This window comes from Aotus nancymaae, unplaced genomic scaffold (assembly GCF_030222135.1).
Source record: "Aotus nancymaae isolate 86718 unplaced genomic scaffold, 86718_ANA_hifiasm-v0.15.2.pri h1tg000065l, whole genome shotgun sequence".
Taxonomy (NCBI): Eukaryota; Metazoa; Chordata; class Mammalia; order Primates; family Aotidae; genus Aotus; species Aotus nancymaae.
Genome location: NW_026988480.1, coordinates 12,345,323 through 12,369,685, shown reverse-complemented (window position 1 = coordinate 12,369,685; position 24,363 = coordinate 12,345,323). Strand labels below are relative to the sequence as shown.

The 24,363-nt window shown below is 39.2% G+C and overlaps 1 long non-coding RNA gene across 2 annotated transcripts in view; it reads left to right on the top strand.

Annotated features, from left to right (window-relative positions):
• LOC105731641 (uncharacterized) overlaps positions 1–24,363 on the top strand; it is a 130,414-nt gene that overhangs the window by 94,567 nt on the left and 11,484 nt on the right. Inside the window, exon 6 of one of the 2 annotated variants that reach the window (XR_001110798.3) lies at positions 21,996–22,693. The exons of the other annotated variant lie outside the window; for it this stretch is intronic. This is a non-coding gene — a long non-coding RNA (uncharacterized LOC105731641). Of the gene's footprint in view, positions 1–21,995; positions 22,694–24,363 lie in introns of those variants that run through there. 2 annotated transcript variants of the gene reach the window in all.

Genomic DNA, 24,363 nt, shown 5'->3' with positions numbered 1-24,363 from the left:
AAGGTCAGTATGAATGAGTAGGGTATTTATTGGGGGAAGACACTCAAGAGCAGCAGCTGTAAGGCAATGAGAACAGAAGGACTGAGCAGGGGAGGGTGAACTGCAGTGGAATTGCAACAAGGCCTCAGATGGTTCCACAGAGGGCTCTGGAGCTAGGATGGCTCTTCATAAATGTCCCAGATTGAAGTAAGGGGGCTGGACTTTGTACCTTCACATCCAATCAGTTGAAAGTAGCTGTCTTAAGGGAGGGAATTAATAGCCTTGGATGAGCCTGTTCTCTCAACCAAGGGCCTTCTCTGGAGAAGGACTCAGCCATGAGCCACCAGCAGGTAACATCCAGCAACTGGAGGAAGAAGTGTCTCCATCCTGGAGAAAGTATGTGTCTGGGGATGAGCCCCAGCATCCAACATGGCCCACCCCTGTGCAACCTGGATGCATTTTCTTCAGATGCCAAGTTTACCCCAACTGGATAAAGCCCCTCCAAAATCGTTGATGACCTCTTTCCTTGGGAAAATTGCACAAGAAAGATGAATGGGAAAGACTAATGGAATGAATGAGCTACTACCTGGCTGCAAGCCCACTATCTTCCTCCTCTGTGTCTGTTCTAGATTCCCTTTGCTCATGGCTAGCACCTTTTCTAGTCTAGGTGGCTTACCTGGATATTTCCCAGACTCCCAGACTGTGATTGCTACACATGTTCACTGAAAAAAATGGGCAGGAGGATATTGAGAAATGTTCCCAATGGGTCGTGTTGGTGTCAGGTGTGCTCATGTCTACCTCTATTGGGTAACAGTAGCTCTTTCCCCACCTAATAATTGGGCTGACATCCCCCAGCCAGGATGCCAACTCCCTCCTTTGCCTGCTGGTCTCTTGACGTAGGGGTCCACAGTGATTGAACAACAGCTAAAGCTTAACGTTCAGTGTACCCTGGTGAATATGTTTCTGTTTGAGAACCACAACTTAGAAACCCACAGATCCTTATGTTGCACTGATAAGAAGCACAAATTTCCTTTAGGAATTTCCCTTAGGCTGTTTGAAAATGAGTTTGCAAATTCTCTGATATGCCTCCTTTCAAAAGGTGGTCCCAATTTTTCCTCCCTTTGCGTCTGGACCAGACTTGGGACTCGCTTCTAACAAATAGGTGTTGTGGAAGTGCAGCCAAGGATAGTTCACTAGCAGGGTAGCTTGTGCTTGGCGTGCTCTCACTCCCTACTGAATTGTCTTCTCTGTGGGAAACCAGCTTCCATGTCATGAGGATGCTCAAGCAGGCACTTGCTTTTGAGCGTCAAACTTTACCAATGTCTTTTATTATTTCAAGGTCTTGTCATTCTGGTTGCTAGTAGTTCTGAAATAGCACCTCCTACTGGCACTTCTTAATGATGCTGTGCCAATCTCACCAGCACATTTCTCATTGTTTTGGGAAATGAGGTTTTCCAGGTCCTCTGAAGAATAGTAGATGGCTGGGTTTTCTGGCCCCATTTTAGCACATTCATGTCTCTGAGATTTTTCAGGTTTTTGTACATGTGTGTAACAAAAAGATTGTGGCATTTATACTTCATTTGGTGTGGACCATTGCTTTCTTCAAGCCTCAGAGGTCATCTCAGTAATGTATTAGGACTGCCTCCTAGGGTCCTGCCAGGGCAGAGCTCCTAGGTCACAGGAGAAGACTTCCATATTAAGAAACTCTCATCTTGCCCAGATTTATGCTATACTCCTTTAAGCTAGCACCCTCAGATCCAGCTTACACATGATCTCCAGCCTCCTGCCGGGACCTGTGGACTAGACTTGCAGTCCTCTAGGGCTCTAACCCCTTCCTCCTTTAGCAGATCCAGCACTTCCCCACATTGTGATGTGAGCCCAGTGATTGGTCTGGTGGTAGGAAGGGAGGTAGGGCAGGCGACAGACTCTAAAAAAAGGAAGCATGGTATTTTAGGCAGAGTCCTCTACATTACCTCAAGTAAGAGGGGAAGGTCCAGACTTTTACAGGAGGAATGGGCATTTCTGCAGGCCCAGAGTGTCAGGGGACTCTGAAGGAACTCAATACTTTGAATGCATCAACTTGAACATCCTGAATTTTAGGGTCCCATTCCTTCCTTATAAGGGCTCTACCCTGAACGTAGCTGACTTGCTAAGGTTAAAAAGTCAGTCTCCTCTGGAGGTCTGCCACTCTTTTAACTAAGCCCTGAAACTGATTCTGGGCTTTTTCTGCCCTTTATCTGCAGAAGATGAGTCTTTAATATGCTGCCAGTGAGGTGAGGCCCTATGGTTTTCACATTTCACTTTAAATTGGTGATTAGTCACCAGGCTTTCACTGTCTTTTCCCAAGATAATATCCACTGGGCCCCATAGTCCTTATAGCTACTAGTTTACTTGAACTTCTGAGGTTCCTGCCAGTGTATTTCTTTCCCATCCCAATTCACTACAGTGACAGTTTAAACAATTGCCTCTCCCCACTGCACCCCAGAGGCATTCAGTACTCCGTTCACCCCTAGTGATAGGGTCTCTGTTGCTGGCCAGCTGGTGGTTTGATCCAGCTCCCAAACTCCATTTTGAAATACATTCCCTAGGCCCCTGCCGACAACTGTACTAGCAAAAACAACAGATATGTCTGCCCAGAACTTGTGAACATGGCCTTACTTGCAAAAACAATCTTGCCAAGGTCATTCATTTAAGATTCTTGAGATGAGATCATCCTGGATTACCTATGTGGGCCCAAAATTCATCAACAAGTGTCCTTTTAAGAAACACACAGGGGAGAAGATAATGTGAAGACAGGAGCAGAGATGAGAGTGATGTGTCTACAAGCCAAGCAAGGAAGGCCAATAATTGCTGACAAACATCAGAAGTTAGAAAAGAGGTCAGCAAGGGATTCTGCCTCAGAGTCTCTGAAAGAAATGGACCCTGACAACACCTTGACTCCAGACTTCTGGCCTTTTGCATTTATGAGCAAACATGTTTCTGTTGTCTCATGCCACCCAGTTTGTAGTAATTTGTTATTGCTGCCCCTGGAAATTTTCACACTCAGAAAAACCCTCTGTAAGACAGAGATTCATAGGCAAATGGAAACAGGACTAGGCTGAGGGATAAGGTGAACTCCAATGCCTTAGCAGCATTGGCCTCAATTCATTCCACAGGAAATCTGAAGCTAATAAACCTCTTCAAAGATGTCTGAAGTGTGGAAAGAAGGCTGAAATGTTTTATCTCTGTACGAAACTTTCATTCTCTATATTGCATGCAGCAACCCTCAAAGAGGTGACACATCATAGGACAAAGTCGTTTTTTTCACCCGATGGCGATTCCAGAGTAGAGACTAAATTGTGAGCAGTCAGCAGGTGACGTCTCCACCAGCTAGGGAACTGAAGGTGTCAATCCAAAGCAGGGAATGTGGGTGGCACTTCACCACAGCCACAACTGGAGGCTGTGATGAGCGTCATCAGAGGAAGAACCATCTCAGAGATGGAGACTGTGGTGAATGGATAAACCAGAGCATATCTTGGGGAGCTGCTTTTACAAAACCAGGTGTTTTCACAAGTGAATCCTTTTCTTCCTCTGCTGGCAGGTAGAAGGCCACAGATCAGCACAAAGTAGACAATTTCTTCCCTTATTAATAAAAATGTTGTTTCTAAAACTGACACCATGGGTAATCAAATGGCCGCTAAGCACTTGAAAAAGTGATAAACTTCCTCAGTCATTAGGGAAATGCAAAAACACAGGCTGTGAATGCATGTCTGTGGAATGCCAGAGAATCCAGGTAAAATACTAAGGGAAGCTTGAAGGAGAAAAAAAAAAGCGGGGCGAGGGGAGGGTGTTGCTTAAAAGGCCACAAGTGACTTGAAGGGAAGGTGAAGTTGTAAGGAAAGCTTGTAGCAAAGGTGAGGGCTTGCTGTCATCCCTCATGGAAGGAAATTGTGGCAGCATATGGACTGTTTCCCTGGGATAAACCTTAGGTCATTCTCAGCACCAGTCAGTGGAGTGGTGGAGCCTCTTCGTCCTCTGCCAACAGGTAGAGAGCCACAGACAGCACACAGTAGACAATTTCTTCCCTTTTGATAAAATGGTTCTGTTTCTAAAACTAGCACCGTGGGTAATCAAATGGCCGCTAAGCACTTGAAAAAGTGCTAAACTTCCTTAGTCATTAGGGAAATGCAAAGTTAAACCACAATGAGATACCATTACACACACCCAAGGATGGGTAATATTAAAAAGAAAGATATTAGCAAGTGTTGGAGCAGATAGAGAGATACTGGAATCCTCCTACATTACTAGTGAAAATATAAAATGGTGTTGCCACTTAGAAAAAACTATTTGGCAGTCTTCTAAAGTTGACCAAACACCTAGCACAAATATCAGCAGTTTCTTTCTGACATATTTACTCAAGAGATATAAAAATGTATGCCCACACAAAGATTGGTGGGTAAGTTTTTGCAATGGTTTTATTCATAAGAATAAATTTTCTCAACTAGAAATAGCTCGAATGTCCATTGACAGGTGAATGGATAAACAAATGGTCACACAATCATACAGTGGAATACTATTCAGTCATAAAAAGATACAAAGTACTGATATATGCAACTACATAGATGAATCTCAGAATCAATATGGTGAGTTAAAGAAAACCAGACATAAAAGAATAGATATTGTGTGGCTGTATGTACACAAAATTCTAGAAGAGATAAATCAAGTCTACAGTGATAAAAAGATTAGTGGTTGACTGGGTCTGGGAATGGAGGGGAATTTCCTGGGAAGTGACCCAAAGAAACTTTTGGGGGTGAAGAATATATTCTATATTTTAGTTGTGTCAGCAGTTATACAGGTGTATGCATTGGTTGAAATTCTTCAAGCTAGGAGCTTTAAATGGGTAAAATAAAGTTGATTTTTTTAGAAAGCTGACCATATGGAAACCTCTCTGCCATTTGTTCTGGAAAAACCTGGAGCTGGTGGGTAGGGGATGAGATGACTATTCTTTTTTTAGCTCACACAGTGATCCCACATTTACACATCAAAGTCTTTTTCCTTGTTACCACAAAGCAAAAATGACAGGGTTGCCTGCTGGGATGATAATGACTTCCCAGACTAAAGAAGCCACCGAAGGTCACAGGAACTCTCAATCCCATTATCATCCTGTATTTCCCTAGGAGACCTCATGGCCAGTTTGACAGAGTTACTTTTTCCCCACTGTATCTTTCCTTTTGGATTCATTCACTAAGACATCGAAAGGTCAAAAGACTTACTCAGAGTTGGTGACAATGAGTCAATGGCTGTGTTTCCTCTGCTTTCCAACCTGCAGTCTGAGCATGAACTCACAGTGAGATCCACTGACTGGGAGCATTATTTGGAATTCCCACAACCTCCCCCACCTCTCCTCCACTTTCCTCTTCCTTTCTTCTATATTCCTGTTCTGTCTCAAAATACTCAAGAATATCCTAAAATAAATGTATTAAGGAAGAGTTAGCAACTATGTTTTTATGCAAAAACAATACCATGAAACTTAAATGTCTTGTGACCTCAAGAGAGTTTCTGAAATACCATGTCTTACAAATGTTTGAAATAATATTCACCTTCAAAAAGAGGTATATTTTCATATTAACTCACCCTAATAAAACTGGCATGGTGAAAAATACCAACAGAATCAATGTGATTATCTTTGTTAAAGTAAACCTCTAAAGTGTACCTGCTATACAACTGATTGTGTAATTCTAGAGTTATCAGATAGAAATGGTAATCAGTGTTGGGAAAAAATGACTGAAGTCCATATGTAAGAAATCAATTTAGTTGCCACTAAAAGACACAATTTAGCCCTGTTTGAGTAATCATTCTTGAGAGCATGTTCAGCTACTAGAGTCAGGAAAACAACACGTTCTCCAGCCCAATTTTTCATAATGAGAGTGCATGCAGAAAAAAACTTCTTTAAAATATAGATTTCTAGGTCTCATTATGGAATTCAAATACAATGATCCTGGGTAAAGTCCAAGACTATGTATTTTTTTCAGTGTTACCAAGGTGATTCTGATATTCAGACATGTTTTGTCCAGCCTTGCCCCACTTTGTGACTTTATTCTTAAGTGTGATGCTCGAAGAACTCTTGTCATATACCACAGTCCACAAGAGTGGTACCCAAATGTTTTAGATCTTTCATTTCTCTCACTGAGAGTACATCTCCAATACAAGTATATTTATTTAACTGCAAATTTATGCATAAATGCATCATATTTCAAAAGAATTTATATTTAAATCCACAAAAATTTACTTCCAAGAGCAAGCAAATATCTCAACTGATCTTCATATATGGGCATCTCTAGTAAAGAGGATACATACATCATGCTTAGAGTCAATATCATAGATCTGTATTTTTTACCATGTGTCTTGTACCATGTGTCTCCGTCACTTTGACAAGACATTAATTCCAATGGTGTTAAAATATTTCTATAAGTGAAAAATTAACAAAGGTGAGTTTGGAAATGTTTAAACTTCTTCCTCAAGAGATTTTTGTATTGTAATCCAACCATGTAAAGGCAAGAGAGTGAAAATACTTATTATATTGTATGACTTTAGCGGCATGTCCTTAACCAAGCAAGATGAGAATGAAGCAGGAACACAGACCATGAATGCATGTCTGTGGAATGCCAGAGAAGTCCAGATTCTCAGCCCATCAGATATGGAGTCTTATAGCATCTTTGAGTATGAGACCAGGTGGAAAAAGAGATTTCATCTAAATTTACAAAGGCTTCTCTGTCTGTGCCTTTCTGACAGAGCTTAAGTGCCTCAGTATGAAGCAGCCAGAGCAAGAATTGACAAAACTGAACTGACAATCCCTGACAATCTCTTTCCCCACTGTAAAGCATCATCCACGGGAATAAGAGAGAGCAAGACTCAGGAGCCCTGCCCCTCCTCTCTAGGCAGAGCCCAAGGCACCTGGGAGGCCAGAGTCAGACTAACGGAGCTACTCCAATGCAGGGGATGCCACAGCCTTTCTTTGAGAGCCTCTCAAGAGTCAGTGCAGGGCTCCCTAGCTTCATTCTCACTTTCCTTTTGCTCTTTTTTCCTTTCTGTTACCAAAATACACTGGCATCTTAAAAATAAACAGTGCTGCCTCGCCACAGAGCTCTGTTCTCCTTTAAATAGTCTGACAAGTACAAATGAGTCAAGATTCCCTATTGCTCCCGTCCCAGGACAGATCACGGGGCCTTCTCCTTCCTCCTCTTTCTTTCTGACCGCCTGTACCTTTCTCCCTGCTCCCACCTTTCTCTCAATCTAGTTTCCAAGTTTCTGGCTGGTTATCGGCCATTCTCTCCCTCTGGGTGCCGCCCTGGGTCTCTCTCAGGAACTCTCTTGGCCTCATTTTTTCTGTGTAATGCTGTTTCTCTTTTTTTTCTGTCATCATTCTTTCTGAATGTCTGTATCCCCAAATAAATACAAAACAAGCAGGTAAAGTGAGCCACAGGAAAAATAAACCATTTAATTAGGGCATTTGTGCTGCGCAAAGTTGGAAAAAAAAATCTGGTCCAGTCTGGCTATGTCGGCATCTTCTGTCACCAGGAACCTCTGGAGAGGCCCTCAAAGACTTCTATTCTTTATGCTATATTTGCATCTTTAATGTGCAATGAAGACAAGCCCTTGGCGTACATGCAAAAGCAATCTGTACTGTGGGGAAGATACGGTCTTTAACCTCAGGTTGAACTAAAAAGCACTGGAAATTTTAAGAGTTTGTTTTGACCTTTCAGGGTCACTCAGGATGGGGATCTGCCTGGCAGTTGTTAATGGTGGTTTGATTGGGCTCCAATACTGTTTTTAAGTCTCCACTTAGAGTCTAGCCAAGTTAAACACATTTTCTTTTCATCTCTACTCTCGTATCCAGTCTGCAGCCTCAGGTCTTCAGTCATTCCTTGGTTCCTCTCTGGATTTTGTCCAATTTCTTGACAAATCCTCCAATCTTTATTTAAAATTACTTCTTAATTTCGTCCTGATAGTATCTCCCAGCGTTTCCTCAAGATCAGCATTTCGTTCTGTTTCTGCCCACACATCAAGTTAAATGTGGGAGCAGACATATACAGAAAAGACCACAAAGCTCTTTCAGGGGATAGGACTACAGGCAAGGCTAGTGGTCAGGCCATCCAGACAAGCGGACTCTGGGGCTGGCAGTAGTGTTTTCTTTTCTTTTTTGAAAATGGCGTCTTTTCTTGATTGTAAAATTTATACTGATCATTGGTGAAAGCTTCCAAAATACAGACAAATAAACAAAAGAACATAAAAATTATGGGTAATTCACAAACTGCAGATAATTACTGTTGATACTTTTTATGTTTTCTTTCATTCTTTTACATATAAAAATTTTTATATGTAAAAAGTTTTACTCTTGTTGCCCAGACTGGAGTGCAATGGCGTGATCTCATCACACTGCAACCTCCACCTCCCAGGTTCAAGTGAATCTCCTGCCTCAGCCTCCTGAGTAGCTGGGATTACAGGCATGTGCCACCACACCCAGCTAATTTTTTGTGTATTTAGTAGAAACAGGGTTTTACCATGTTGACCAGGCTGGTTTTGATCTCTTGACCTCAGGTGATCCACCCGTCTCAGTTTCCCAAAGTGCTGGGATTACAGGCGTGAGTCACTGCACCCAATATATAAATATTTTTAAACAAACTTAACTGTACATTAAGAGTGTTTTACTATGTAGCTATTTCCCACATTTATATTTCATTCTTCCAACTATAACTTCATGCATTAGAACCACAATACTTTCATTACTGTAATTTTTTTAAGTACTTTGAATTGGTAGGGTGAGCCAATTAACACTCATTTCTCTTTTTTTTTTTTTAAACATTTTCTTAACTATTATTTTTCTAATTTTTTTTCTTTCTAGGTGAATGTTTGGTTCACTTTTTTTGGCATTTTGAATACAATTTCATTATATACAAAAATTAACACATAAAAATTAAAAAGAGAGCTGACATTTACAGTGTTCTTTCTTTTATTCCTGGAACATAGACACCACTTATTCAGCTTTTTTTTTTTTTTTTTTTTTGGTTTGTCTACAGAGTTTTATAGTGTTATTATATCTTCAGTTTGTAAATAAACATTTCTAGCTTTCTTTAAGCCTTGGCTTCATATATTGCGTATGTATGTATGTGTGTCTGATTTTGTATTTTCTTGTATCCCTTATACCTGGACAAAAATGCTTATTTTTTTATTGTGGTAAAATACATATAGCATAAAAGTTACCATTTTAATCATTTGTAAGTGTACAATTCTGTAGCTTTAAGTACTTTCACATTGTTGTGCAACCGTCACCAATATCCATCCAACTGCAGAACAGTTCTTGTCTTCCCAAAGTAAAACTTTGTGCCTATTAAACACTAACTCCCCATTTCCAACTTCCCCCAGCCCCTCCCAATCAGCAACCTACTCTCTGTTTCTATGAATCTGACTACTGTAGGTACCTCATACAAGTGGGATTATACAATATTTGTTCAGAAAAATACTGATATTTCACTCAGCATAAGGCTTTTAAAGTTCATTCCTGTTGTAGCATTTGCCAGCATTTTCTTCCTTTCTAAGGATGAACAATATTCCATTTTGTGTATGTGCCACATTTTGTTTATCCAGTCATCTGTTCATGGGCACTTGGGTTGCTTCCACATCTTGGCTATTGTGAATAATGCTGCTATGAACATGGATGTACAATATCTGTTCAATCTCCTGCTCTCAATTTTTTTGGTTTTATACCCAGAAGTGAAAGTGCTGAATCACACAGTAATTCTGTGTTTAATTTTTTGAGGAAACACCATACCACTTTCCACAGTGGCTGCACCATTTTATATTCCCATCAGCAATGTACGAGAGTTCCAGTTTCTCAACATCCTCACCAATGCTTCTGATTTTCTGCTTTTTTGTTTTGTTTTGTTTTTTAGTAATAGCCATCCTAATGAGTGTGAAGTAGTATCTTGTGATTTTGCTTTGCATTCCCCTAATAATTAATGATATTGAGCATCTTTTTATGTGCTTATTGGCTATTTGTATATCTTCTTTGGGGATATGTCTATTCAAGTACTGTGCCTATTTTATTTTATTTTGTATTTTTACTTTAGTGTACCTCGTTTCATAGGGCTGTTTTAGGTTCAGCAAAACAGCAGAAAGTACAGAGGTCCCATTATATCCTTGCCCCCACATATACACACAGCCTTCCTCACCATCAACATCCCACACCAGAGTAGTACATTGTTACAATCCATAAACCTACATCACACACCGTTATGACCCACCATAGCCATCCACAGTTTACATTGGGGTTCACTCTCGGTGTTGTTATACGTTCTATAGGTTTTGACAGATGTATAATGTCATGTATGTACCATTATAGTATCACATAGAGTAGTTTCATTGTCCTAAAAGTCCTTTGTGCTCTGCCTGTTGATCCCTTCTTTCCTCCCACTCTTTGGAAACCACTGATCTTTTTATTGTCTCCATAGTTTTGCCTTTTCCAGAATATTATATAGTTGGAATCATACAGTATATATACTTTTTAGATTGAATTGAACAATATTTCATTGTATGGATGTATCACAGTTTATCCATTCATCTACTGAAGGATATGTTGGCTGCTGCCACGTTTGACAATTACGAATAAATCTATCAACATATATACGCAGGTTTTTATGTGGACATAATTTTTCTACTCCTTTGAGTAAATACCCTAGAGTCTTATTGCTGGATTATATGGTAAGAGTATGTTTAGATTTGCAAGAAACTGATATACTTTCTTCCGAAGTGACTGTACCATTTTGTATTCCCATCAACAGCCAGTGAGGGGTCCTGTTGCTCTACATCCTCACCACAGTTGCTGCTGTCAGGGCTCTGAAGTTTGACCATTCTAATAGGGATAGGCTGGTATCTCACCGTGGTTTTACTTTGCACTTTCCTGATGGCATATGATGTACAGTATCTTTTCATATGTTTACTTGCCATTTATATATCTTCTTTGGTGAGGTGTCTCTTCAGGTCTTTTACCCATTTTTTAGTCAGGGTATTTGTTTTCTTATTGCTGAGTTTTATCAGTTCTTACTATATTTTGGATAATGATCCTATATCAGGCATGTCTTTTGCAAATATTTCCTCTTAGTCCACGGCTTATCTTCTCATTCTCTGGACAGTGTCTTTCGCAGTACCCTTCATAGAGCAGAAGTTTTAATTTTAGTGAAGTCCACCTTGTCAATTATTTATTTCATGAATCATGCTTTTAGTGTAGTGCAGTAGTTCACCCTTCCCTGTGGAGAATGTATTCCAAGACCCCTAGTGGATGCTGAAACCATAGATAGTACTGAACCCATAGATAGTACTGAACCCCATGTATTACTACATATTTTTCCTATTCAATACATATCTATGATAAATTTTAATTTATACATTAGGTATAGTAAGAGTTAACAATAGTAATTAATGATGAAAGAGAACAATTATAGCTATATACTGTAATAAAAGTTATATTAATGTTGTCTGTCTCTTTCAAAGGATGTTATTGTACTCTATTTCTTTTTCTTGTGATGATGTGAGGTGATACAGTGTCTATATGATGAAATAAAGTGAGGTGAATGAGGTAGGCATTGTGACAGAGCATTAGGGTACCACTGACCTTCTGACAGTACATCAGAAGGAGGATCATATGCTTCAGGTGATCTTGGATTGTTGAGCCATGATGTCGATGGTTGAATGTCAGGAGCAGACATGTTGACAAATAAGGGTCAGGTAATGTATACAGTGTGGATACACTAACCCAAGGGATGATTAATGTCCCAAGCAGGTCACCACAAGATTTCATCATGCCACTCAGAACAGCAGGCAGTTTGAAACTTATGAGTTGTTTATTTCTGGATGTTTCCGTTTAATATTTTTAGACCATTGTTGACTGTGGATAACTAACACCACAGAAAGTGAAACCTCAGGTAAGGGGGAAATTACTGTATCTAAAAAGTCATAGCCATAACCAAAGTCACATAAGGTTTCTCCTATGTTATTTCTAGGTATTTCATAATTTTGTGTTTTTCATTTAGGTATAAGATTTGCTTTGAGTTAATTTTTGTGAAAAGTGCAAGGAAAGCCTGTGTCTAGATTCATATTTTTGCACGTGGATGTCCAGTTGTTCTAATATCATTTGTTGAAAAGAAAATATTTTTCCATCGTTATTTCCTTAGCTCCCTCATCAAAGGCTACTTTACTATATTTACGTCTACTTCTGGGCTCTCTATTCTATTCCTTTTTATTCCATTTACCTATTTGTCTATTCTTTTGACAATACCACACTGTCTTGATTACTATTTCTTTTCAGTAAGTCTTAAAGTCAGGTAGTTTCAATCCTCTGATTTTGTTATTCTTGGCCCTTTGCCTCTCCATAGAATCAGTTTGTCAATATCCACAAAACAACTAGTTGAGATTTTCATTGGAATTGTGCTGAGTCTATAGATCAAGTTGGGGGAAACTGATATCTAGACAATATTGAATCTTCCTATCCATCAACATGTACTGTCCCCCCCATTTATTTAGTTCTTTTATTTTATTCATCACAGTTTTGTAGTTTCTCGTACAGTTTTTTGTGAATATTTTGTTAGAGTTGTGCCTAAGTGTTTCATTTGTGGGGTGCCAGTGTAAATAACATTGTATTTTTAATTTTGTATTTCATTTGTTTATGGTTGGTATATATGAAAATAATTGACTTTTGTATATTAATCTTATATCTTATAACCTTGCTATAATTGCTTATTAGTTCCAGGAGTATTCTCTCTGATTTTCTTGAGACTTTCTACATAGACATCACATCATTTCCAAATAAAGACAGTTTTAAATATATATACCTTTTACCAATTTTTCTTGTTTTATTGCATTAGCTAGGATTTCCAACATGATGTTAAAAAGGTGTAGTAAAAGGGGACCTCCTTACCTAGTGCCTAATCTTAGTGAGAAAGGGCTGAGTTTCTCACCACTAAGTACTATGTTAGCTGGAGTTTTTGTCATGAATTCATAATGAATTTTGTCAAAATTTTTTCTGCATCTGTTGGTATGATTATGTTATTTTTCTTCTTTAACCTATAGGTGTGATAAATTATGTAATTGATTTTAAAATGTTGAATCAGCCTTGCATACCTGGGATATATCCCACTTATTTTGATGTATAATTTTTATACATTGTTGGATTCAATTAGCTAATATTTTGTTGAGGATTTTTCATTTATGTTCATGAGACATATTCGTCTCTAGTTTTCTTTTCTTGTAATGTTTTGGTCCAGTCTTGGTATCAAGGCAATGCTGAACTCAGAATGAGTTAGAATTCTGCTTTTGAACTCTGAGACAGATTGTAGAGAATTGATATAATTTATTTCTTAAATGTTGGATAGAATTCACCAGTGAATCCTGTAAGGCTGGTTGCCTCACCGGGAGTTCGGACGCACACCCCCCGCCTATTTTTCTGAAAGCTCAGAGATGCTCAGACATGTTCCCTTCTCCCCTTCTCGCACAGCCTGGCTTTTCCCTAAAGAACCCAGTATGCAAGCGGGGTCTTGTGATTCTAGCCAATAGTAGCCAAGTCTTTCTAGCCAATAGCAGCTGAGTCTTTCTAGCCAATAGCAGCTGAGTCTTTCTCGTCAATAGCAGCCGAGTAATTCTAACCAATAGCAGCCAAGTCCTGTATGCAAACAAAGGCTTGTAACCTTACCCAATAGTAGTCTTGCTCTCCCACAACCAATTGAGTTCCTTCACTACCTATAAAACCCCACATCTGAGAGGAGTCAGTGCGACTTCTTCGGCCCCTCCTGTCGGACCGCAGAACCTTGCCCGGGAGCCTGAATAAACCCTTCATATTGGATCTTCTTGTGTTGGCCTCAGTTTCTTCCTTTTAAACTCGGCAAGAACAAACCTTACAAATCCATCTAGGGTATTATTGGTATTAGAAAGTTATTAATTGCTAATTAATGTATCTTCTTTCTTTTTTTGAGACAGAGTCTCACTTTGTCACCCAAGCTGGAGTGCAGTAGCGCAATCATGGTTCACTGCAGCCTTGACCTCCCAGGCTCAAGCAGACCTCCCATCTCAGCCTCCTGAGTAGCTGGAACTATAGCTACAATGTTTGGCTAATATTTAAAAATTATTTGTAGAGATGGGGTATCTCTATGTTACCCAGGCTGGTCTCGAATTCCTGGGCTCAAATGATCCTCCCACCTCAGTCTCTCAAAGTGCTAGGATTACAGACATGAGCCATCACACTTGGCCTGATTCGTATCTTTAGGCCTATCCAGATTGTCTGTTTCTTCCTGTGTGAGTTTTGGCAGATTGTATCTTTCAGGGAATTGGTTCACTTCATCTAGATTATCAAATCTGTAGGAAGAGTTGTTCATAATATTTTATCATCCTTTTGGTGTTCATAGGATTTGAGAATTTGTAGTGATATCCATCTCCTCTTTCATTTCTGATATTAGTAATTTGTGTCTTTTCCCTTCTTTTTGAAGTTAGCCTGGCTTCAGGTTTATCCATTTTATTGATCTTTTCAAAGAATCAGCTTTTAATTTCATTGATTTTCTCTATTGATTTTCTATCTCTTTTTCTGTGTATTTCAGATTTAATTCACTCTTGTTTTTCTGGTTTCCCAAGGTGGAAGCTTAGATGATTGATTTCAGATCTTTTGTCTTTTCTAATGCATGTATTCTATACTATAAAGTTGCCTCTAGGCACTGCTTTCACTGCATTCCACAAATTTTGATAAATTGTATATTCCTTTTCATTTAGATCAAAATGTTTCTAAATTTTTCTTTAGATTTCTTGTCGGACTCATGCATTTTTTAGAAGTGTGTTTTTTAATCTCCATGTATTTGGGGATTTTGGGACTGTCTTTTACTTATTGATTTCTAGTTTAGTTCTGAAATCATATATTGTATAATTTCCATTGTTTTAAATTTGTTAAGGTGTGTTTTATGTCCCAGCATGTGGTTTATAGTCGTGAATATTTCACGTGATCTCAAGAAGAATGTGTATTCTGCTGTTATCGGATGCAGCAGTCTACAGATGTCAATTATATTCTATTCATTGATGGTGATATTGAGTTCTGCTATATCCTTATGTTTTGCCTGCTGCATTTGTTAGTTCATAATAGAGAGGTGTTGACCTCTGCAACTATAATAGTGAAGTCATCCATTACTTCTTGCACTTCTACCCGTTTTTGCCTCACATATTTTGATGCCTTGCTAGTGGGGACATGCATAGGATGATTACGTATTCTTGAAGAATTGACTGCTTTATCATTGTGAATGCCCTTCTTTATCTCAGATAATTTTCCTTACTCAGGAGTCTGCTCTATCTGAAATTGATATAGTTACTCCTGGTTTCTTTTGTTTAGTACTGGCATGGCATATTGGCATATCTTTCTCCATGCCTTTAATTTTAATCTATATGTATCTCTAAATTTAAAATGGGTTTCTGTGGACAATATGTAGTTGGGTTTTGTGTTATGGTCCAGTCTAACAATGCTTGTCTTTTAATTGGTATTTAGATCATTAATGTTTAAAGTAATTATTAGTATATTTGCATTAATATCTATCATATTCGTTACTGTATTTCATTCATTGTCCAGCTTCTTTTGTTTCTATTTTTGTCTTTTACTCTTTTTCTGCTATTTGTAGTTTTAATTAAACATTTTATATAATTTTATTTTCCCTCCTTTCTTAGCATAGCAATTATACTTCATTTTCTTACTTATTTAATGGTTTCCCTAGAGTTTGCAACATACATTTACAACTAATCCAAGTCCACTTTCAAATAACGCTATACCACTTCATGGCTAGTGTGAATACTATATAAGAACAAAATATTGCTAATTCTTCCCTCTCATTCCTTCTATCTTTGCTGTCATTTGTTTCCCAATGCTAATACACAGCATTTTGCAATGCTAACAAGCATATATATCTAGTTCCTGTTATTATTTTGAACAAACCACTATCAGATCAATTAAGAACAAAAATAAAAATTTGTAGTTACTTTCATTTCTTTCTTCTCTAATACTCTTTCATTAATTATGTAGAGTCAAGTTTTTGACCTATATCACTTTTTTTCTCTCTGAGGAAGCTCATTTAACATTTCTTGCAAGGCAAAAAATTTTCTCAAGGTTTGTGTGAAAAGGTCTTCATTTCCCTTCTACTTTTTTTTTTTTTTTTTTTTTTGAGACAGAGTCTCACTCTGTCACCCAGGCTGGAGTGCAGTGACACAATCTCGGCTCACTGCAACCTCTGCTTCCTGAGTTGAAGTGATTCTCCTGTCTCAGCCTCCTAGCAGCTGGGTTTACAGGCATGTGCCACCATGCCCAGCTAATTTTTGTATTTTTAGTAAAGACAGGGTTTCACCGTGTTGGCCAGGCTGGTCTCTAATTCCTGACCTCAGGTGATCCACCCGCCTTGGCCTCCCAAAGTGCTAGGATTACAGGCGTGAGCCCTCATGCCTGGCCTCCCTTTCACTTTTAAAGGATCATTTCACAGGATATAGAATTCTAGGTTGGAGGCATATTTTTTTTCTCTCTCAACACTTTCAAGATTTAATTCCACTCTCTCCTTACTTGCATGATTTCTGAAAATTACAGTGTATTTTCCCTCAAGCTTCTTTTAAGACTTTTTCTTTACCTTTGAATTTTGGCAGTTTGTAACATGCCTAGTTTAGTTTTCGTTTTTCTTCCCATTTATCCTGCCTCGTGTTCTCTGAGTTTCCTGGATCTGTGCTTTGGCATCTGTATTAGTCTGCTCAGGCTGCCGTAACAAAGTACCACAGACTGGGTGCCTTAAACAACAAAAATTTATTTTCTCACAGTTTTGGAAGCTAGAATGTCAAGATCACAGTGCTGTCAGAACTGGTTTCTGATGAGGCCTCTCTTCCTTGTAGTCAGCCGCCTTCTTACCATATCCTCATGTGGCCTCTTCTCTGCATCTGCAGAAATATAAAGAAAAGGGTAAGATCTTTGATGTTTCTTCCTCTCCTTATAAAAACACAAATCCTATTGGATTACAGACCCATCCTTGAAACCTCGTTTAACTTGTTTTATCTCCTTGCAGGCTCTATTTCCAAATGCAATGGGAGTTAGGACTTCAACATATGAATTTACACGGAGGGGCACAATTCAGTCTATAACTGTGTCTCACATTAATTTGGGAAAATTCTCAAGAGTTATTACTTTAAATATTGCTTCTATTCCTTTCTCCCTTTCTTCTCCTTCTGGTAGTTCCGTTATATGTAGCTTATACCTCTTGTAGTTGTTCCACAGTTTTTAGATATTTTGTTGTTTATTTTCAGTTTTTTTCTCTTTGTTGTTCATTTTAGAGGTTTCCATTGATATATTCTCAAGCTCGAGGTTCTTTCTTCTGCTGTTTCCAGTCAACTAATGAGCCCATCAAAGATATTCCTCATTTCTATCAAAATAGATTTAGTTTTTAATCTCTAGTATTTCTTTTTATTTCTTCTTAAAATTTTCATCTCTGCTTGCATTATTCTTCTGTTCTTGTAGGGTGTCTACTTCTTCCCCGTAAGCTGCCTCCTACAGCAGGCACTGTTGGTGCCCTGCCTGCATCCCCTCTTGGCTCTCATCATTCTGGATGTGTCAATGGTTTCTGACTTTAAGCACTAACAGTTCTCTGTCTGAGTACTTCTATTTTCTTCAGAAGCCTGCTCTACATATGTAAATAGTGAGCCTAAAGTGCTGGGAAGTTAATGCCCTTAAGAGAGATTCCCAACCAATGGTGGATGGAAGTTGATGAATAAATGACCCCCAATTCCCCTATCTGAATGGGACAACTCTTAGTACCTTCTATACAGGGTCCCAGCAGAACTTGGCTGCAATTCCACGGTGGTCTCCCGATCGTTTTTGCACCACTCTTGGCTTCCTTCCTTCTGCCACTTCCGTGACTTACTATCCTACTTCTGTACTCTGCCACATAAACTACTTGCACTCAGATCTTCATCTCCCACTCTTTCTGAGGAACTCACTTAGGACATCTCTCCATTCCCACTTTAGCTCAACAATTCATCTCCTTTCACCTGAACAGTCGCAATAATATCCTACCTTCCCTCTCTTGGCTTCAATTTCTTTCTTTAGATCCTGCCTTCAAAGAAACATTTCTAAAACATAAATATGATCATGTCTCATTGTATGTAAGATAAAACTCCTTAGCATGGCTTATAAGGCCCCCAAGATCTCATTCTCTTGCTTCTGTCTCCCTTTCCATCTTCACCTCCCACCTTTTCCCATCACCACCCCATGCTAGCTCACATGGAACAATTCACACTCCTTCAGACGCACCCTGCCATCTCATCCTCCGTGGATTAACACACACCTGGCGTGTCCTCCACTCAGCCCAGTGTGCAGCCAGTGAGCCCACATTCATCCTCTACTTCTGCCTCAGTGAAAGGTGTTCCTTCTGCACATGGGTCACAGGAAGACCTCCACCTGTGTCCATCCTTGTGCTAGTCACACTGCAGTCAAATTATTTGCCACAATGTCCATGTCCCCCACCATGCTAAGAGTTGCTTGAGGGCAGCAGTAGTCTCCTGGATCAATGACCTGCAAGGAATCCACACACAGCAGGTGCTTTAGGAAGTTGTCTTGTGGTAATGAATGGCTGAGTGCAATAATGTACAGTATCTAACAGCTGTCAGAGCTGGAATTCCAACATGGGTGTGTTCATTTCCAAAGCCTTCTCTCTTCCCACTGCAGTGTGCTCTCCAAGGGAGAGAGCTCCACATCATGACTCTGTTGCTTCCACAGGCCGGCTTTCTTGTACCAACAAAATGGGCATGCAATCATCACACATTTTGATGCCTGACACTTCCTTTTCTTTAGTCAGGAAGAGTAGATTCAGATCTGAAAGGCCTTACTCCTGGCAGCTTATCAGGCTGATTTCCTCTTTGCCTTGTATCAGGTCAACCACTGTGTATATAACAGAACCTCCTTCATTTTTTTGGCTCCATAAAACCCTTACTTTTTCTTTCTCCCTACTCTAAGTCAGAAGAAAAGAGTGTTTTGAAAGAGCAGAGCCAGGAAATAAGATCATTCTGAGAAAGGTATCAGAACAAAGCAACTCTCTGGAGAGGGTGGGAGGTAAGGAGTGAAGAAGGAAGTTTGGGGGACGACTGCCATAATTGCTGCCACTGTGAGCAAAAGTGAGAGAGGAAGAAATCCAGGTGATTTTTCACCGAACTCCGTAACTGTGCATTTGTATCTTAATCATCACCTCATTGTGTTAACCTGAGCCTGATTTAAAACTGCTATTGAAAGTGCATCGTCAATGTGGAATTCAGACAATGCTTTCACTCTAAGGTTTTGGAAAGATTCCTTCATCAGTTCTCCCCATCCTAGGGTTGGGGAAGGGGAGCAGGAAGAAGGTCAAGGCTTAGCTAATGTTTGTAATGGTAATGAGAATACCACGGGTGCTCCCTCAGGCTCCATCTTTGGTTGAAAACAATTCGCTGTTGGTTCCTGAGCTCTTTCTCTGTCAATCCAGAGACTCCCCATTATCTCAAGATTCCTGCTTCCACAGGGGATCCAAGATGGCTCAAGCCCCTCTTTAGCAGGCATTCCAGCTTCCCAACACCTTCTATAGGCATCTTCTGTTTGTCATGAATGGATCTTTAGTTCTGGCACTGATATTTGAACAGGCACAACTGTTATATTATCAAAAGCCAACTTATTGTTATTATTTATCTCTCACTCCAACTACAATTATTTAAGGAGATAAACCTCCACTGTTGCTATTTAAAAACTTCAATAGCCCCCAACATTTTCTGCTCAAGCCCACATAATAGACAGGTAATAGATATTAAGTAATAAGTTTAAAAGTCTTGATTCTGAAGTCAAAATGTCTATACCAGGATTTAGTCTACACACCAAACTTTATTCAGTTTCAGATCTCCCCTCCCTCATCTTGACAGCTGCAATGGTGGTAGATTCTTCTTTCACCTACTGATGCTTTCCTCCCCACTCCTCCGTACCTGCCAGGCGTTTTCGGATCAGGTCAGAGAGTGGCATAGAAAGGGAAAATGAAAGCTTCATGGACAAGCAGTGATCGGGCTGACTTTGCACCCAGTGCCTGGCAGATAAATAAGGCTTGCTCCTTCTCTTGTAGGTCCTTTCTTTGTTCTCTGGAGTTTCTGTCACCAAAAACCACTTTTGCTATTGCTTTGATCCTGAAAGGTATATCCTATTTCAAGTGGAAAACATTAGGAATCTCATGATAAGCCTCAGCTTCTTACTGCTGGGTTTCTTCACTTTCTTATGGGTGGCACCCAAGATGGCCACATGCCTGACCTTGATCTTTCTCTATTTCTATGTGTCTGTTTATCTCTGTAGGAAATGAACCATGCTCCATGGGAAACAAGCACCCCTTGACCCAGCAAATGTTGGGATCACAGGAAGGATCCATCACAGGGGTCTACACCCTGTCATCATTTCACATTCTCATCATCAAGCACAACTCCTCCATGTCTCTCAAATGTAGGGCACATGTTTCAAGCTCTCCAGTCACCCCACAGAAGCCTCTCACTGGGATCATGATGCATACCCCCCACGCCTTCTGGCAGGAGACGCTCATGGCACCACACTAGCACTTCCCAAAGAAATACTGTGCAGTGGAGTAGAGGATGGAGTAGGAAACTAACAGAAATAAAGTTGAAATATGATTCTGGAAGGCCTGAAATTCTAGCTAAGATGTCAAAACTTCACTTAGAATCAATGAGTGAGGAGCCAGGGCCAACAGTGACACAGCAAGTGACATGGAGAGAGTCATGCTACAGACAGTCATCTGGTCTGAAAACAGTGCTTGCATAATAGCAGTTGAGTTTAAGACCCCTAATTCCCCCCTCTTTCTCTCTCTCTCTCTCTCTCACTCCTGCTCATTTTCTAAGACCAGCCCAAATATCTCCTCATTTGTCATTGAAGACTGATTTAACCCTGCCATGAAAAATTAATTGATTATTTTTCTTTATATCCACAGTCCTTATACATGTTGTCCTAAATTTGTGTGTGTTTGTCTATGTGTGTGTATATGAATGTTTGTCCTTTAAAGAAGCATGAGTTTTCAAACATCAAAGTCTTGCTTTGTATAATTTTGAATTTTCCATTATGACTCAAAGCTATACATAGCTTTGTTGGTTGAAAAGACAGTTTGGATGAAGAAAGACAGAGACTCCATTTGAAAATTGTTGCAACAGTCTATCAATGGAGTGAAATTTGCAATGGAAAGGCCCAGTAAAATATACTGATTAATATTTATGTATTTATGTATGAATGCTCCTTTTACTTTTAGGAAATTCTGAAAAAAAATTTATTTTTTCTTTTGTTTTCATTGAAACAGTTTTTAATACTACAAATACATGGCACTGAGGTTTGGAACCAAATATAGGCCTGACAGTCAAGTCCTTTTTTTTCTGGAGGAAGGCTTCAAGTCCCCATCAACTGCTAGTAACAAAGTTTTTACAAATCAATGTAATAACAAGGAGTTTTAATTTGCTTCACATTTTTATTTTTAGCATTCTAGTCTTAAAGTCTAGATTAGAATTTAGTTCAATTCCCTAGAAGGAATGGTTGTTCTTTTGCAAATGGTTGTTCTTTTGCAGTATGAGAGAATCCACAAAAACACCTTGAAGAGGTTTATTTTATATTTTGATATACTGCCCTTTGCATTCCAAAGTTAACACTACAAATGAAGCCAAATATGACACACTTACCTAAGTCCAAATATCCATGTTTAGTCCAACATTAACTGAAAAATCCTGTGGGGGTGAAATGCACTCCAGTGAATAGAAACCACTTCTCACAGCATGTCTTATGCATATGCACAATAGGATGGAATCAATGGGGAAGTTCAAATAGGGAAGTCCCAAATCCTAAAACCCATTTTAATATCCACAAGGTCAATTAACCATAACCATTTTCCTGCCTGAAATTCCCGGTTGCCATGAATTGCTCACTAATGATATTTCTCTAGGGTCTTCTGGATTTTGCAGTTCTCTGCTTCATTAGGACCAGGAACTTGTCTGAGCCCAGAGAGAGCCTGAATGGTGACGTTCAAAGGGAGAAGATAAGCCTGGACTCCTTGGAAAGGATGTTAGAGGTGACTTCACTTTTCAACATTCTTTCTCTAAAGAGAATACCAGGGATAGTGTAGATTACAGAAATCCAGGTGCTATATTTAGGCTGGAATAAGGGTTACTAAGGGAATTTCTGTCTACCTGGTATGGTGCAGAGGATGGGCTACCTAGTCATTGACAAACTCCGTGACCTTCCTCTATGTAGGTGTATTTGTATGCAGGGGATACTGTAACACATCATCACAAAATTTAGGCATAGCCTCAAACAAGAGTTCTGAAGACTAGATGTCTGCTCTCTCTGAAACTTCTCAAAGAGAATCCTTCTTTGCCTCTTCTGGTGGTTGCCAGCAATCCTTGGCACTTCTTAGCTTGTGGCGGCATAATCCATATCTCTGTCTTTGTCTTCCATAGCTGTCTTTCCTCTGTATCTCTAGTCTCTCTTCTTAGGAAGACAAGAATCATATTGAATTTATGGCCCAGGCAAGTTGAATATGACCTCATCTTAATTTGATGATGTCTACAAAGACTCCATTTCCAAATAAGATCACATTTACAAGTGGACATGAATTTGAGGAGATACAATTCAACCCAGGACAGTGGGTGTTTGAAGGAAGAACTGAAGAACATGGGATGAATGTCTTTATCCAATGAAGCTGAGAGCCAGCCTCATAAAGGCTGGCACATAATGGGCTGGAGATCTGAATGCATGTGGTTATGTGAGAAGGACAAAGACAAGTAAGAACTGAATACCTCTTCTCAACCACTGTCCTCAAGTTTATTTCCAGGCTATTTGTGTACACGTGAATTTATGTCCTATCTCATTCAAATGGACCTGAAGTCACAAAAGTTAGAAGGATTTTAATGTTCCTCAAGGAAATCAACATTCACAAAATACACACTAAGTGCCTGGCACAGTTCTAGATTCCATGAACAAGTTATCTCATTAAACTTCCTTATCACAAGTAGCAATTATTTTCCCAGTAATACAGGTAAGGAAACTGAACCTGAAAAAAATAACTTCCTTCTTCCAGTGTTAGTTGTACACATATTTAACTAATTTGTATTCAAATAGAAGTAAACATAAAACACTAAATAATTTTTTTCATACCATTTAATGCAAAGCATTATCTAGAGTCACGCTGTGGGCAATGGATCCTTTTATTGTGATTTAATTCACACATTATTTAGGACAGAAATTATCTTCCACTTCCTCATGACCTCCATGAAATCTCAGTACAGAAAAAATACATAGCATCAACGGTAGAGTCGCCCATGGGCTTTTATAAATCCTCAAATCAGAATTCACATTTTAATTCCAAATAAACTGGGGAAAATCACTGGAAACTATAAAATCCAATTGTAGCCTGAAATCTGCCACACAACAATTCTGCCATTTGGGAAACTCAATTCTCTAATTCCCTCATCTGTTACACCAGGGTGCAGTGCTGATGTATCTCTAAAGACTCTATTGCTTCATTGTTTTATGATCGTAAGCATTTTCAAACCACAATCTTTTTAAAGCGTCTATGCAAAAAGCTATAATTGGTAAGAAACACATTTTAATTCATTTTAAATTCAAATTCTTATTTGACCACAACCTGATTTCTTTGAGACCCATGTTAAATTGTGGGAATGTGTGGCACCATATTGCGAATAGATGAGATATTATGTTGCCCAATGCCCTCTACCAATTGTGCATTTCTTTACTGTTGATGCTTCTGTTTCTCCAAATATTGTCTTCTAGATGTCAAAATTTTGAGCCTGTGTATACCTGAAAAGAAGGTGCTTGCTGAAGGGTATTGTTTGCTCCTTGTGGGTAATGTTATTCCCCTGGACTGGCTGTGAGATCTCCTCCCCTTGGAGGAAAACCTTGGGCCCATGTGTTTGGCAGATGATTAAAACAAGCCCTGTTTAGAGGTTTTCCTTTTGACTCAGTAAAATCAGAGAAAAAAAAAAGAACACACTAGTGACTTTCCTCTCTACAAGGACGTTTCAACTTTAAGAATGTGGACGTGATGCCTCCTGAAAATGAGCACTTTGGATTCATGTTGGCAAGCATGCCAATAAATAGCATGGCTGCAGGATCTGCCTTTAATAAGACTCCATTTGATTTGCAGTTCTTGAATAGATCTGCTTCTTAGAAGTAGGATAAGATTTTTATAAGGTCTGGGTTGCAAAGAGTAAGTTTTACCTTGCCTTAAGCATCATTTGGCCATCTAGGAATTCCAGCAGAAATTTACCAAATTTAAAATGTATGGATTTAAA